This window comes from Muntiacus reevesi, chromosome 5, assembly GCF_963930625.1.
Source record: "Muntiacus reevesi chromosome 5, mMunRee1.1, whole genome shotgun sequence".
Taxonomy (NCBI): domain Eukaryota; kingdom Metazoa; phylum Chordata; class Mammalia; order Artiodactyla; family Cervidae; genus Muntiacus; species Muntiacus reevesi.
Window position 1 is genome coordinate 120,180,669 of NC_089253.1, and position 17,718 is coordinate 120,198,386.

The window sequence follows — 17,718 nt, forward strand, 5'->3', positions numbered from 1 at the left end:
ATGGCTGGATGGCATCACTGACTCAATGGACATGAGTTTGAGCAAGCTCTGGGAGTTGGTGATGGACAGGGAAGCCTGGTGTGCTGCAGTCCATGCTGCAGTCTGACTCGCAAAGAGTCAGACACGACTGAGCAACTGAACTGATACTTTACATTTAAAAACTGAAAGAGTATAAAATATTTTTCTAACAATATGACTTGATTATTTTGGTAGGAGAGCATTTAACCTTCACTGTGAAATTTTCTCTCATGTTACAATATTATATACACTATTTCTACTATTACATGTAAACACTGTACTGACCGAATTGATGTCTATACACTGATTTCAATTTCAGTGATTTTTTTTCTAAACACCAATGTAACATTATAATGTGTTTATTTGAATGTTTTATACAGGCAGCACAAGTTCCAATGATACCTCTATAAATTATAATTGGTATAATTTGTACCAATTATAAATAATAAATTATATAAAATATTGTATAATTGTAATATAATTAAATTATTTTTCTATTTAAAAAATAAGCATGGACAAGTTTTTTAATGAAAAGTGAAGGCATCATACTGATGCAGAATTGCATACAGGTGTAAAAGCTAGTCAGAACACTAAAAAAATGATTGATAAAGGTATGTTGTAAATTTCACAATGAGTGACAACTATAATTTGCTGACATGGAGAAAAATGAGAAAGATTGTTGTATAAAAATCTTTAGAGATAATAAAGTGCACAATGTTAAGAGACTTTTCAGAAAACACATACTGAATTTGATACATTTCCTCCAGTGTTTGAAAAAGAACTGATGACATTAAGTTACCTGAAATCAGGATTAAACATCTAAGTTTTTCTTGTTTTGTAGACAATTTATCTTCACTTTCTCCTTTACAGCTTTATTGAGATATAATTGAAATACAAAAACCTGCACATATTTAATGTATTCAATTTGTTGAGTTTTTACATATGTTATATATACCTGTGATACCATCACCACATTAAAGGTAATAAACATGTCTATCACCTCCAAAAATTTCGTTGTGTCCCTTTGTGTGTGTGTGTGTGTGAACACTTAACATGAGATCTACCTTCTTAACAAAATTTTAAGTGCACAATACCATATTGTTAACTACAGGTATGTTGTATCGCATATTTCTACAACTTACCTGTCTTCTATGACTGTAAATTTATACAAGTTGAATAGCAACTGCCCATTTTTCTCTCCCTCCACCCACTGGCAACCAGCGTTCTATTTTTTACTTCTGTAATTTGATTAGTGTAGATAGCTCATATAAGTAGAATCATGCAGTGTTTGCCCTTCTGTGACTCACTTACTTAGCACGGTGTCTTCCAGATCTATCCATGTCGTCCCAAATTCTTAAGACTTTTAATAAGATTTGAGCTTGTCATTTTGGCCAGATACAAAATTGCTTTCATTTTCACATTTTTAGATGGAGAGATGGCAAAAGAAACTATTATATCAGTAACAGAAATTTTTGTTAGAAAATTGAGAAAAGCACTAAAGAAGATATTTCACAAAAGTAAGAACTTCAATTAAGCCGCCACAACTATTGTTTATGAAATACAAGATCTTCTTAACAAAACCAAAGATCACCTGATTCAAAATCAGAAAAATTGTAAAAAAATTTGCACCTGTCTGTCTAGGTCACAGATAAGCTTTTCCTTTTCTTGGGTTGCCTTTAAATGCATCACAAGATATAAAAGACACTGTACAATTAGTACATTGGCTATGTTTTGCCTCCAAAGATTTCTTAGTTTACAAAGAAATATTTTCCATTCATGGCCCTAAAATAGCAAACTCATGGTATAGATATTTTAAAAATATTTTACATCTGTCAAAGAAGAGTATTGGCTAGATATTAAAAAATTAGTTTCTAACATAACAAACAGTTTTCAGCTGTATTAGGCCAAAAAAAACAGTTTATTGGAATTTTTTTAAAGGAACTGATGTTTCCTTTAAGTCTTTGTTTCACTGTATGATACATCTTACAAATATTTATGCTTAGTTGAAGCAGACATCATGAAATTTGTCATGGATATAGTTGTTAAAATCATTCAGTGTTTGTATGCTAATCTAATGAACCATTGCAAGTGGATAGAACTGTTGAAAGAAATAAAAGATGGTGAGTTTAATGGCCTCATGACTTCTTTGCCGGTGCTCTGCGGTTGAGTTGTGAGAGTTTTGCAAGGATTTGCTTTACCCTTAACTCTAATTTAAGATTTTCTTGAAAATAAAGGAATATTGGCCAAATAGCCAAAAATCAAAAACAAAATATCAATGTGATTTATACTTTCAGACTGCATATGAATGAGCTAAATTTGAAGGCATAAGAAAAGGAAAAGCTTATCTGTGACCTAGTTAGAGAGACACAAGATTTTAAGTTGAAATTGAAACTTTCCATTATATGATCAATTAATACTGATTTTACACTTTTCTTATATGAGCAAATGTGAAAATAATTTTCATTGTGATTGATAGCGTTTAGGTAAACTGACTGTAAAAACTACAAGAAAAATGTGAAGAACCCAACACTGATAAAGAATTGCTTCTCAATCTGTCAATACCATTTTGAGCTCAGTGTTTATATTACTGAGCTAACACAAGAGTTAATGAATTTACTTAGCTTAGACATGAATCTGAAACTAGTATCTTTGGCTTTTGAAGTCGAAGCAATTATTTTTAAAAAGATAAACCAGTCTTGTCCGTGTGGATGCAGTATTAAAGGAAAATGATTTTTCAGTTATGGGGGGAATGTAAATATGTTTAGAACACCTTAAGTACGTGAATATACTTATCCAACTGTGAATTACATAAAATTACAAATACTTCACCTATTCCTCATAAAAACTGAGCATCCAAATATGGTGTGCTGTAAGTCTAAAGTACACTTACTAAGAATAAAACAGCCTAAAATATCTCAATGTGTTTTATATTGATTATATGACTGAATACATCATATTATGTAAAGCATATTATTAAAATTAATTTGCTATTTATTTTTACCTTTTTAATATGGCTATAAGAAAGTTGTAAATTACATATGTGACTTATATTTCTGCCAGACAGTGCTGGTCTGTGGGAGTCTGCAAACTGTCTTCTCAGGAAAGACTGTACTGAGTTGCCTCAAAGAACAAGGAGGGGAGGAAGCAGTCTGGACAAATGACAGGTCCCCTGATAACTGGGAGAATTTTTTGCCCGGTTGGGTATATAATGTTTGTCAGTGCGTGCCATTGTCTTTTTGCTCTTTCCTCTTCTAACCACAAAAAGAGAAGAAAGAGGAAGGTCACTTCTAGAAGCTTAAAGCCAGATTTCCTCTGGAAATCTAGCTGGCCAGTTAAAATACGTCAGAGTCTATTCAGAGAACCAAGGAGTGAAACAGAATGCCCTTTCTCTAGTAAGTCTAAGAAAATAACTACAGGCTTTTTGATCCCAGATCTATCAGAAGCCCAAAAGGAGAGAAACGGAGAGATTCTGCACTTCTCAGAACACTGGAAGAGCTAAGACTCTTTAACACTGGAAATTTCATCTAAGAAGTTAAAGCATTGTTTTTGCAAAGTAAGAAAAGTGGGGTTAGGTGAAGAAGTGATTAGAGCTAAAATCGAAGTTCAGTGGGAGAAGGATATTTAATTTGCCCTTGTGTATTTTTTCTTTCTTTCTGTATTTCCCTAAAGTATACAGGAATCATACACAATGACTAGTTATGACCTAATAATTCATACTCTTGTTTTAACAATCATATTTTGGAAGAATATCAGTATAAATGATCAGATTGTTTGGTATTTTGGCATGGTTAGGGAGAGGTTTTGTTTGTTTGGGGAGGTAGGGTGCAATGGAGAAATAACCCATTTACCTGGTGGCAGATACACAGAACTTGGACATGGAAACTGGGAGGAAATGAACACTTGCTGAACAAGCTTGCACACTCAGCCATGGTGCTCTGTCTGTGTCATAACCAGCTTTCTGCCTGGCACAGTGCCTGCCACCACGTAGGCGGCCAGCATCATTTGCTGGATTGAATTATAAAAATGAGATCATTTCCACCAAGAGTTTTGTTGTCTAATCAGAAGACAGAATGCAAACCATGAAAAATTAAATAAATACAGTTGCTTTTATTTTTCTGTATTTTTGTACTGTGTTTGAATTTGTTTTGTTAATTATAAAAACCTTTTTACTGTGTGTGTGTGTGTTGTTTTTTTTTAAGAAAAGACAATGTGTACACAGGATACAATACAGATATTGCTTTTACTACCTGAATCCTCACTCTGCAAATATTCCCTGTAATGACTTGGAACCATTTTTACCCCACAGACATTACCCTAATTGAAAACCTGCTGTAAAGTATTTGCATGCTGGGGCCAGTAAAAACTCATCATTTTAACGCAAGTCTGGACAAGAGGACACAGGACGCCCAGCAGTCGTCTTAGCTATTTCCCCGGCAAGACAGCTTCTCTCCCGCCTGTGCTGTCGATTGCATTGTTTAAACTTGTGTGTTATCGCTGCCATCTTCCCCACATTGTTCAGTGAAAATGCCTTCTAAGAAAGTGGAAAAGCCTGTGAACCAAGTACACGAACCAAAGAGACCTAGAAAAACCCAAATCGCTAAAAAGATAGTTGAGAGTGAAAAAGCGTTTTGAGAGACGACAACGAATAGAAAATAAGCAGGTAGAAATGATAACATAATGTGTACTGGCTATTGAACAACATGGTTGCAGAGCGTTTATCTATACTCATTAATGAGTTCATTAAATGCAATTGTCATTTTAAATCCTTTATCTTTATAGTTCAGAAATCCTCCATGGATTATTACAGAGATTTCTAAGAGGGTTTTAATGATAAGTGGGGGGCTTAAGAAATGCTTTTTTATTTTTCTCACTTAAAATCATGAAATATGCGCTCAAGCTATTTGAAATTTTAATATCCAAAATATTTTCAGGAATAAATTGGGTAATAAAATAAAACAGGATGCCTGAGGTCACAAAGTGAAAACAGAATCAGGTGGTGTCATGAACAAATCTGTATTATAGTTCTCATGCCTAGAACAGTCTTGTAAAGTACAAAGAACTTAACATTTTTATGTTACTTAGAGATATTTGGCAAATAGATGACTCTAGATGATTTCCAAACAGAACTTCAAAGCAGTCCTGTGATGTTGAAATAAAGTTGGAATCCTAAATAAAATTTTAAGATCCCAAATTCTAAATACATTTGAAATTTTTTATATCTTTATAAACTCTTCTCTCCTTAAAAAAGAAAAAAAAAGATTGATTGTGGAAACCATAGCTGGTCCATGACCACCGTGGCTGTTCCGAGCTGGTTTCTTTATGTTTAATTCTCTCTATCCCTCTATGTCCCAGGAGTCAGCACAAAGCCCTCAGATTTTTCTGGCGAAACACTAATCATAACAGCTTCTGGGTGAGGAAACATCAACTTCCCATTTCTTTTCCTATCAGATGGAATGTCTCCTTCCAGTGACTAAGTTCCCACCACGTTACCAAGTCTCTATCGCTCCATTAGCTTGCCCTCTTTTGTACGATATTTTGTGGTTCTTTCATTCCTTCTGGGGTTGGCAGACACTCCCTTCTTTTCCTTAAGAAGACATATAGATGACCTACAGGCACATGAAAAGATGTACAACATGGTGAATCATTAGAGAAACACAAATCAAAACCACAGTGAGGCATCACCTCACATCTTACAGAATGACTGTCATCAAAAAGTCTACAAATAACAAATGTTGGAGAAGATGTGGGAAAAAAGGAACTCTTACACCCTGCTGGTGTGAATTCAAATTGATGTAGCCACTATAGAAAACAGTATTTAGGTTTCTTTTAAAAAACTAAAAATAGGACTACCACAGTATCCAGCAATCCCACTCCTGTGTATATTTTCGGAAAAAGTGAAATCTCTAATTCAAAAGATACATACACCCCAATGTTCGTAGCAGCACTGTTTACAATAACCAAGACATGGAAGCAACTCAAGGGCACTTCAACAGATGATTGAATTGAGAAGATGTGTTTTATGTATATATACACAATGGAATATTATTTAGCCATTAAAAATAACAAATTATTTCCATTTGCAGCAACGTGGATGGCCTTAAAGAATATTATGCTTAGTGAAATAAGTCAGAGAAAGACAAATTTTATACAATATCACTCATATATGGACTATAAAAATAATACAAATGAATGTATATACAAAATAGAAACAGACTCGTAGACACAGAAAATAAACTTACGGTTACCAACAGGGAGAGTGAGAAGGGAGGGACAAATTAGGGGTATGGGATTAACAAATACAAACTACTATATATAAAATGTGCTTCCCTGGTGGCTCAGATGATAAAGAATCTTCCTGCAGTGCAGGAGACCTGGGTTCGATCCCTAGGTCAGGAAAATACCCTGGAGAAGGGTAGGGAATGGTTATCCATTCCAGTATTCTTGCCTAGAGAATTCCATGGACAGAGGGGTCTGGTGAACCACAGTCCACAAGGTTGCAAAGAGTCAGACATGACTGAGAGACGAACAATTCTTTCACTTTCACGCATAACATAGAGTTTTTTTAAATGTAGTGATAGGTTGATCGATTTGATAGGAAGATCAATTTGGTTGAAGCAGAAACTCAAATTTGAAGATTCCCAAATTTCCACTCTGCTTCACCTTGTCCCATCCTACCATACCATGAGACACTGCCCCTTCTAAACTACAGCAAGACGTCTGGAGATTTGGTTACTGGAGAATATAAAACAGAAAGTCTCTGGACTGTCAGTAAAGCGTCTGCCTGCAATGCGGGAGACCTGGGTTCAATTCCTGGGTCGGGAAGATCCCCTGGAGAAAGAAATGGCAGCCCACTCCAGTATTCACGCCTGGAAAATCCCATGGACCGAGGAGCCTGTGGGCTACAGTCCACGGTGTCGCAAAGAGTCGGACACAACTGAGCAACTTCACTTCACCTCAGGACAAGCGCATCATTCTGAAAATAGGGCCACGAGTTGAATGCTGCCCATCCAGCTCACTTCTCCCACTAGTTCCCAGGTTGCAGGCAGCTAGGAATAAACAGTCTAGACAGGAGAACTGAAAATTTTCTGGGGCTTCTGGCAAACACAAGAGAAAAGATCTGAAGCTACTGATGCCTGGGATTTTCCCAAAGATACATCCCAGCCAGAACACTCCTCCAGTAGAGACCACACTCGACAAACCAAACCCTTTCTCTCAGAGCTTACCATCAGCTTGCTGGTGCCCCACTCATAAACTTCAAGCGTCATCAAATATCAAAGAATGACATAGACCAAAGCAAAAAAGCAAATAAACAAACAGGAAGAAAAAAAGCAACCCGGAGGAAATGGAGACCATGCAGGAAGTAGACTTTTTTTAAAAAAAGGGAAAGAACTATCACCAATATCCTCAGAGAAGTAAGAGAAGACATAGTATTCATAACAAAAATAGAATGCAAAAAAAGAAAAAGAAAGGACAAAGAAACAACATATAGAAAATAAAGTGCTCTAGAAATAAGAAACATTCTGGAAGAAACTAAAAATGTAATAAAAGTGGTGAAAATCTCCTAGAACAGAGTAAAAACCACAAGATGGAAAATATTATTGAAAAGATAAGCTGAGAGGACTTGTTTCAAACTGAAACATCCAAAGACCAAAGTGCTTCAAGATATTTTCCCCAAATGAATGTTACATGTTTCCAGAGATAAAGGACTTATTGAGAACCCAACATTATAGCTGAACATAGTCCACAAAAGGTACATTAAGGTTTCTCAGAACACTAACAAATAAAGAAAACATCCTACCACTTCCAGGAAGAGAATATGCCACATCCAAATATCAGGAATTGGCTTTGAATTTCAGAAATAGCTTTGAATTTCTTAAGAGCAACATGGGACCTAAATAGCAATGGAGCAGGGCCTTCAAAATTATAAAATAAGCCAATTTACAATCAATAATTCTATTTGCTGCTAGACTAACTGTGAGAGTGGAATAAAGACAATTTCAAACATGTAAGATATGAAAAAGTTCGCCTCTAGTACGTCGATTTTCAGAAAGCTGGTAAAGAATGTGCCTGTTAATAAAGAGGAAATAAATTAAGAAAGAGGGAAATGGGGAACCAGAAACAGGGAATCCAACACAAGAGAGGAAAAGAGGATCCTTGGGATGAAGGTAAAGGGAGAACCTAGAATGAGAGCTACGCTTCAGGCAGTGGGGCAGCCGGCCCAAATCGGAGGGCATGCAAAGGCTCCATGAAATGTTTGTTTAGGGAGATGAAATTGACAGAATGCCTAGTGCATTTGCATGTCTTGAGAGGAGGGGTCAGTAATAGTGGCAGGGTTAGGATTTAATTGATGAAATAAAAAGAGAAATTCAAGGCTACAGTTATTTCCAGGGAAGATTAAAAAATAATTCAGGAAATAAAAAAAAAATTAATAGTTGCTTGGCTTCCTTTTAAGTAGAGTTTGTATAATAATGAAATAATATATATAAAATGACGATCATATAGGTCACTATAACTTTGCAAAATAAATCACTTATTGTCCTTCCTGAAATTAACTTAGTGGGGATAAGAAGAGTGAATGGGATAATAGAGGAGGTAAAGTGAAAGACAGGTAAACCTCATCTGCCAACATAGGGAATTTGAGTAATGACTTAAATGAAAAATCTGGAAGTAGCAATGTAAACACATTATTTAGAGATATGGAGGTAAATACAATAGAATTAGGTAAAAGAGTAAAGTGGACTGATCTAAAGATGGGAAATAAGATAAAAGGCATCCTTTTTTGGTTGTGTGGTTTTTTTTTCTTTTTGGCAATGAAAGTGAAAGTGAAGTCGCTCAGTCATGTCCGGCTCCTTGCGACCCCATGGACTGTAGCCCACCAGGCTCCTCTGTCCGTGGGATTTTCCAGGCAAGAGTACTGGAGCGGGTTGCCATTTCCTTCTCCAGGGGATCTTCCTGACCCAGGGATTGAACCCAGGTCTTCCACCTTACAGGCAGACTCTTTACCATCTGAGCCACCAGGGAAGTTCCTTTTTTTGGCAATAAGTCCTATGAAATAACAAGAGTCTTTAAACTATATATGCAGAGATTGATAAAAATCTGTCATATATGCATATATAAATGTGTGCATGTGTGTGCAGCTAAATTGATCTATTTCAACTTCTACCTCTACCAGCTAACATACAAAGATAAATCACAAGGAAATTTTAAAATTTCTATCTCGTCTTTGGGTCTGGTTGGGGTACAGTTCAGTTCAGTTCAGTCACTCAGTCGTGTCTGACTCTATGTGACCCCATGAATCGCAGGACGCCAGGCCTCCATTGGGGTGGGGGACCAAAAATAAGTTCTTAGAACTCAACTATAGGCCTGCCCTCACTAGGAAACGGAGTAAGAAGTTTTATTTTGAAAGATTTTGCTTCCTTATGCACCCCTGGCTACTAGCACAGTGCTGGCACACAGCAAGCACTCAGTAAATAATTGCTGAAAGGACTGATAATGTATGAAAACAGAATTGAGTTACTGGAATACAGTAACATGTAACACAAAAGGGGAAATCCTTGTATGTAGATGTTATTAAAATTACTGTTTGTTATTAATAAAAGTTTAACTTCTAAAATAATTGACATAGAATGCTAAAGAATTGAGTTACAAATAACCAATTTAAAAAGACGAGAAAATAAAGAGGAAAAATAAAAAGTTGGACAAATAGAAAACATAAAGTAAGATGGTAGAAATAAATCTAAAAGGATAAGTAATGATAATAAATGTAAGTGGACTGAAAACTTACCAGCTAAAGGGCAGAGATTATTCAAATGGTCCTGGGAAAATTCAGCTTTATACTGTTTACAAAAGACACACCTTGAAGTGAGGACACAGAAATATCAAAAATAAAAGGATGAAGAAAAATCTTTCTGGCAAATATTAATAAAAAGAAAGCCTATGTAGCTACATCAATATGAGACAAAACACACTTTAATACAAAAACCTAAAGGTTAAATAGATTAGATGTTTCATTAGCCATGAAAATATAAAAATTCTATTCTTTTCTATATCTAATGATGTAGTTTCAAATATACACAGCAAAAAAGGGTAGAATGACCTAAAGAGCAAAATTCACCTGCTCTGTAGAAATTTCAGTACAATTCCCCCCCAAAAATAACAAATCAAGCAGTAAGAAAATTAGCTAGAAGTAAAAGAATTCATAGACACAATTAACACATTTATTTCAAAGGCTGTATATAGAACTCTGAATCCAACAATCAGCAAAAACACATTGTGGTCAAGCACACATGGAACACTTATGAAAATGAAACTTTATCAATAAGCTGGTAAGAAAGTCTCTGTAAGTGAGAAAGCTGTCATGTCATTGACACTACGTTTTCTGACCAAAATGGACTTAAGTGTATTTTTTAAAAAAATAATGTAATAAACTCAATATGTTTGAAAAATTCTAAAACAAACTTCTAAAAATTCCTTGGATCAAAGAACAAACCAAGGTATAAATAGCAAAATGCATAAACTCAAAGGACAATAAAATAGCACACATCAAGATATATGTAAGGATAAAAGTTGTTATTAGTGGGAATTTTACAAATTTTCATGTTTGTTTAGAAAATAAGAAAGAATGGAAATTAGTGAAATAAGTCTTTAAAAATTACAAAAAAAAGCAGAATGCACACAAAACCAAAAGTTGATATCTTCAAAAACCTTAAAATTGATATCCTTTGAGTAGATTGAGTTTTAAAAAAGAAAGAAGGAAAGTAATATTAGGATTTTTAGATAATTCATAACTATAGATGTAAGAGATAATTAAAATATTAAGAGAATAATATGAACAATTATATTCCTTTAATTTAAAAACAGATGAAAAGGAAAATATTATATACCTAAACTGACTCAAAAAGAAACAGAAAAAGTTCATATTATATAAGTTAAGGAAGTTGAATGAATCATTAAAAATTGACACCCACACTCTCACATATACTCAGTCTCAGATATTTTAAAAGTTAGTTCTATTAAACAGTCAAGAAGCAAATAATTCTGATTTTATACAAACACTTCCCCATAATAAAGAGGAAACAGTAGTCACCAACTTACTATATATTTTTAACAAACTTTAAAGCAAAAGGTCAAGGAGCAACAGTTAGAACTGGACATGGAAAAACAGACTGGTTCCAAATTAGGAAAGGAGTATGTCAAGTCTGTATAGTCTCACCCTGTCTATTTAACGTATTTGCAAAGTACATCACATGAAATGCCAGACTGGATGAAGTACAAGCTGGAATCAAGACTGCCGGGGGAAATATCAATAACCTCAGGTATGCAGATGACACCACCCATATGGCAGAGAGCAAAGAAGAACTAAAGAGCTTCTTGATGAAAGTGAAAGAGAAGAGTGAAAAAGTTGGGTTAAAACTCAGCATTCAGAAAACTAAGATCATGGCATCTGGTCCCATTACTTCATGGCAAATAGATGGGGAAACAATGGAAACAGTGACAGACTTTATTTTGGGGGGCTTCAAAATCACTGCAGATTGTGACTGCAGCCATTAAATTAAAAGACACTTGCTTCTTGGAAGAAAAGTTATGATAAACCCAGACAGCACATTAAAAAGCAGAGACATTACTTTACCGACAAAGGTCTGACTAGTCAAAGCTGTGGTTTTTCCAGTGGTCATGTATGGATGTGAGAGTTGGACTATAAGGAAAGCTGAGCACTGAAGATTTCATGCTTTTGAACTGTGGTGTTGGAGAAGACTCTTGAGAATCCCTTGGACTTCAAGAAGATCCAACCAGTCTGTCCTAAAGGAGGTCAGTCCTGAATATTCATTGAAAGGACTGAAGCTGAAACTCCAGTACTTTGACCACCTGATGCAAAACTCATTGGAAAAGACTCTGATGCTGGGAAAGATTGAAGGCGGGAGGAGAAGGGGATGACAGAGGATAAGATGGTTGGATGGCATCACCTACTCAATGGATATGAGTTTGAGTAAGATCCGGGAGTTGGTGATGGACAGGGGAGCCTGGCGTGCTGCAGTCCACGGGGTAGCAGAGTCAGACACGACTGAGAGATTGAACTGAACTGAACTGAAAGCAAAAGTATACTAAAACAGTAAGAGAAATAATAATAACATATTAAGCTATTGCCGAAGAGGGCATGGCAACCCACTCCAGTGTTCTTGCCTGGAGAATCCCAGGGACAAAGGAACCTGGCAGGCTACAGTCCATGAGGTCACAAAGAGGGGAACATGACTGAAGAGGCTTAATATGCAGACATGCAACCTATCGCTAAGCAGAGGTGCAAGACTTTTCTTCATTCTTTAACTTTTGACATTTCTTTATCTGAGGAAAAATGATAGCAAACAAAAGCTCACAGTTACATTCACACATACACATACACAAATGGTGCATAAAGTGGTCTTCAATTGTATTCATAATGTTCTCTTTTCTAAGGTGAGTGAGGGCTCACAAGTTCCTTGCAGTACTCTTTATAGACTTTTTTATGTCTGATATATTTCAAAATGCATTTTTAAGCCACTAAAAGGCCTTTGAGATATAACTGAGGATGTCTGAGAATTGGGCTATTTTAAACTGAAATGTTAATAGTTTCTGGAGACATTTAAAGACTCATAAAATATAGTTTATCCATGTGTTATTCTTAACTCTTAATCTTCTTTTCTCCCCAGAAATATACTGAATTTCCTCTATCAATATATCTTCAGTGGGATATATGTTCTACTTTTCCTCTCAACTTTCACCATCTCCTTAACTTACAAACACCCTCAAGCCTGCACTATCCTTAATAAACCTAAAAAAGAATTCCTATCATGGATACCTGCTGTGAGTTCCTCCCCTCTCCTCTTACCAGAGTTCTTGGACAAGCAGCTTGCACTTTCTTTCTTTAACCCATCACCTCCACTCACTCTGCAAACCACTACAATCTGGTTCCTGTCCACATTGGCAGAAGAGCTCACACTTTGGTCTTAACAACTGCTGGAAAGTCAAATTCGAAGAGCTTTCCAGTTTAGTAGACCTCTGCTGTCCCTGGCTCTGTCCTCTTTCTCCCCCTGAAGCTCTCTGCTCCCTTGATACTGGGGTGTTCTGCTTCCCTGGTTCTCACTTCTCTCTGTTCTGCAGCTGTACTCTTCACAACCTCTGAGCTGTCACCTTTGTTGTAAACCAGACCAAATGCATGTGGGCGTATAGCTGAGCTATCTGTTCCATCCATCAGATTGTCTATCCTTGTTCCAAAACCATGCTATCTTCATTACTATATTTTTATAATCCATCTTGATCTAGACTAACTAAGATATTCAGCTTGTTTGGCTGAAGACAGGCTCAGTTATGATTGGCTCTTCAAATTTTTATACATATTTTAGAAAATTACTTTTTTTGAAGGCTTCCCCCACCTAAATCTACCCTAAATTTTTTGGGGAAATTTTTGAAATTCTACAATCTGAGAATATCTAACCCAGTTATTCCCACTCATTTTAAGGGTTAATTTACAAGGCAGTTTCATCAGAAACCTTTTTCTCTTCCTCAACACAGTTTGCTTAGCTTCTCATTTTATTACTATCCCATCTACTATATCATGAAATGATATAAATATTTAATATATTATTAACATGAGACATAGAAAAGTAAACCTATTTGTCTTTCATGCAACTGGCAAGTTTTTAAATTTGGAATTCCAATCCAGATTCCAAAGTATGATTTTTTTTTTCACTATTTACTCCTCCTCTTCTAATGACACAATACTTAATCACAAAATTTAAATTTAATGTGTTAGAGATTTGATGTTTACTTTCTAAAAACCTAATGAATTATTAACTTCATAGAAAACAATATTTACTACCTGTAAATAACGGTTTAACATCAGCTTTCAATTTTAGCTACCATATCTATACTTTCTTATTCTAAATAAAAATATGGTTTAAATTATTTATTGCCCTGGGAATGTGTCAACATAAAACAAGTGTGTTATTATATTCGTGAATTCTGTGGGCCAGAGCCCAGGCGGACGGTGTTGACTCGGCTCCACCAGGAGGTCCGGGGTCTCAGCGGAAAGACTGGAGTGACTGGGACCCCACTAAGCTGTCAATCAGAAAGAGATGGGGTCTCTCCTTGTGGCCTGTGGCACCCAGCTTCCAAAAGAGGGAGCATGTCAGGAGAGCAAGCATCCCAGAGAAGCAGGAGGAGGCCGCAGGGCCCTTTCTCATCTAGCCTCAGAAGTCACGCAGCAGCCCTTCCATCGCACTCTTCTGGTGGAGGGAGTCACGAGCAAGCTCAGCTTTAAGAGGAGAGGACATACAGCCTGCCTCTCAGTGGTAGGAGTGTCAATACGCGTGAAGCCATACCTTAAAACCACCACCGTTTATAAAACTTTCTAGACTTTAATGGTGTTTTTGCTATCCGCATGCTTGCTTCCTTCTTTCTTCTTAGTACGGGGTCTGAGAGTGACGCCTTCTCAGTACCCACAGGTAGATGCACTCTACAGGAGAGATGACAGCCCAGCAAGAGTTCCTGTTGCTCTTTCCATCACGAGGATCTGGGAGAATATAGAAGCAAATTCCCAATCTTCCACTCCTCTCTTCTGGAATTACCCCCCTGCCATGGACTGCGTAAAGGACTGGCCTCTTTGTGGCTCCCAAGAGATGGAACAGGGAGTGTTTACTTAAGAAATTTACTTTAAGATTATGATAATAAGTAATATATGGGGAGAGAGCTAGATGAAAATCAATGAACATTTTAGAATTTCGTTTGAATAGTAGTAAGGCACATTTCGGACTTCTCTGATAGCTCAGTTGGCAAAGAATTCGCCTGCAATGCAGGTGACCCCAGTTCAATTCTTGGGTCGGGAAGATCCCCTGGAGAAGGGATAGGCTACCCACTCCAGTATTCTTGTGCTTCCCTTGTGGCTCAGCTGGTAAAGAATCCACCTGCAATGTGGGAGACCTGGATTTGATCCCTGGGTTGGGAAGATCCCCTGGAGAAGGGAAAGGCTACCCACTACAGTATTCTGGCCTGGAGAATTCCATGGACTGCATGGTCCACGGGGTCACAAAGAGTCAGACATGACTGAGTAACTTTCACTTTCAAGGCACATTTCTTGAACATTTTCCACTTGTTGGCACTGCGCTCAGCACTCATTTGATCTTTTCATATTCCATGCTCTTGCCACTCAGAGTGTGGTCCTCAGATGAGCAGCATCAATATCACCTGGGAGCTTATTAAAAATGTGGACTCTCAGGCCCTAGCCCAGACTTCTTGAATGTGAATGTGCATTTGACACTTCCCCGAATTGATCTGTGTACATGTTAAAATTTTAGACCCACTGCTTGACAAAGTAGGCACTGCTATCTGCCTGGAGAACCTTGCTGAAGAGTATGTAATTTGTGAGTTAGCAGAATCCAAATCTACGTTTAACCTGCTCCAAAGCCTATCTCCTAACAAATACTCTGAAACACCCCGAAGTAAATTTCATCATCATATAAGCAAGGATTTTGCTATCTGTCTAAAGAATGACTGTGAAAATCCTCAGTGATTCTGAGAAAGGGACTCTGGAAACAGGTTTCTCCACCAAAGCAGTATTGTTCCGCCACTCTGCAAATTATTTAACCCTCTGTTTCCCCTGTTAGATTGAGAGTTCCTTAAGAGATGGGACAAATTTGTTTGCTTTCACATCTCTAGAAACTAACACAGAAGTTGGCATGTAACATATGATCTGTCCCTTACATGCTCATTAATGAATCAATGGACCATCTATTCAAGTGAACTGTATAGATTGTGGACAGTTAACTGGGGAGCTGAGGTTATTTTGCTGTAAAAGAGGATGTAGGGGTTCTCTCCGGGGTTTGCAACAGCCCAGGATTTCAGCTGCCTAAAGCTGCTGCCCTTGGCTTGTCAATGAAGCTTATCTCTCCATCCAGGCAGTCCCCCACCCCAGCCAAGCAATGGACTTCCTGAGAAAGTTCTCCTTTCTTTCCCAGCTTCCTTGTGGCTATAATTAACTTCCACTTGATTTATGAAGGACAGGACCTGTGAAGCACAGAGAAGCTTGATCATGAGCCCCAGATTTCTGTGGCCCCTCAATTTCCAACATTCTATTTTATGTATTCCATCTCATCTCTTGCTATTGAGAAATCGAGGCAGAGGAGAGCAGGGAGGTGCTGCTGTGTTTGGTGGTTAGAATAACCAGATGTCTGGTTTTCCAGGAGAGTTTCCATGATGCTTGATCTCCTGGCATAGCTACTAACAACATCCTTATTCACTGTCCAAATGAATGATCCCCCTAGTCGCTGGAGTCTAGTGATGGACCCAAGGTTACCCTCATGGCCTTGGTGCAGAATAAGGACAGCCCCTCACTCAGGGAAGTGCTTTTGGGACTGCTAAGCCATCTGTTGTTGGTTGTTTCTCAAAGTGTGGTCTTCAGGCCAACTGCTTCAGCCAGTTTTAGAGCTGTGCACTCGTCCGGGTGCCTAGGACCCACTCTGGTCCTCGTCACTCGGAACCAGGAGCTCCTTTCCCTGCAAGGCCTCAGTCTGATGCTCTCAGCTACAACTTCAGCTCACCTTGAAGACCCCTGGCAACCTGTCTCTCTCCCAAGCACACATCCTCCCAGTCCTGGGTACCCAGGGTTGTTAGTTTTCAGTTTCCAGACCTCCTGCTTCCCACCAGCCTTCAACAGTGGCCTGACTCCCCTCACCGACAGCAGAACACTATTATTAGGGGGTAGCGTCAGAAACTAGAGTTGCAATCCCGGTAGCCCTTTGATCTGCAGGGCGTAGGAGAGAATCGCCGGAAGGGTCAGCCCAGCCTGAGGTTATATAGTCCGGCTCTCTTTCCTCTGGGCTCCGGAGGCCTGCAGGCTAGCAGGAAGGAGCTGAGCTATTCTTAGCCAAGGTGTGGGAGCCTGGCAGGATCTGCAGGCACTGCCCCAAGGGTCAGAGACAGGAACTGGCCACCCACTCTGGCTGCTTCCACTCTCGCCCTGGGCTGCCCGGCACACAAGCAGACGACCCCCGCACTCCCCCCGTCTGGCAGCAGCTTAGGGCTCAGACACTGGCCGCCCACCCCGCTCAGTCCCCTTGGCAGCAGGCATGGCTCGGCCTGCCTCTTAGAGGGAAGCCGGTGGGTGGGTACGGTTGGAGCAGGAGTCGCCTTGGCAACCATCTCTCTGAGCCCTATCACATGGCAGATGCCAGGCCTGGGCCCCACAGAGGGGCAAAGATTCACTCAGGTCCACCGAAATGTTTGTAGAGTCTGAACACCCACCGGCGTTGGGCGGAGTCACGGGTTGTAGGAACTGTGAGGTCAGGCTAAGGTTTCCAAACGCAGTCAGAAGACGTGGGCTTATCTGTGACATTTTCAGAAGAAACTGAAGAAATTAGGATAAGATCACCAACTGTGCCTTTGTAGAAAGAGCTCTGAGTTTAGGCTCCATTCACCTTGAGGTTGTAAAAATGACCTTGTTTTTCTGAAACAACGATAATAGCATGTGATAATCCTATGTTTGTCCCTAGCATTAAAACATTTTCTTTTACTGATGTCTGGGCAAGTGGAGACTCCTCAAAGGAAAATAAAGAGATAATGCATTCATTCACCCAGTAAATATTGAGAGGATGTGTTATCCACCTGCACTGTTCCAGGGCACAAAATACTCATGGTGTCTGCTGCTGTGTTGCTTATAGTCAAAAGAGAAAG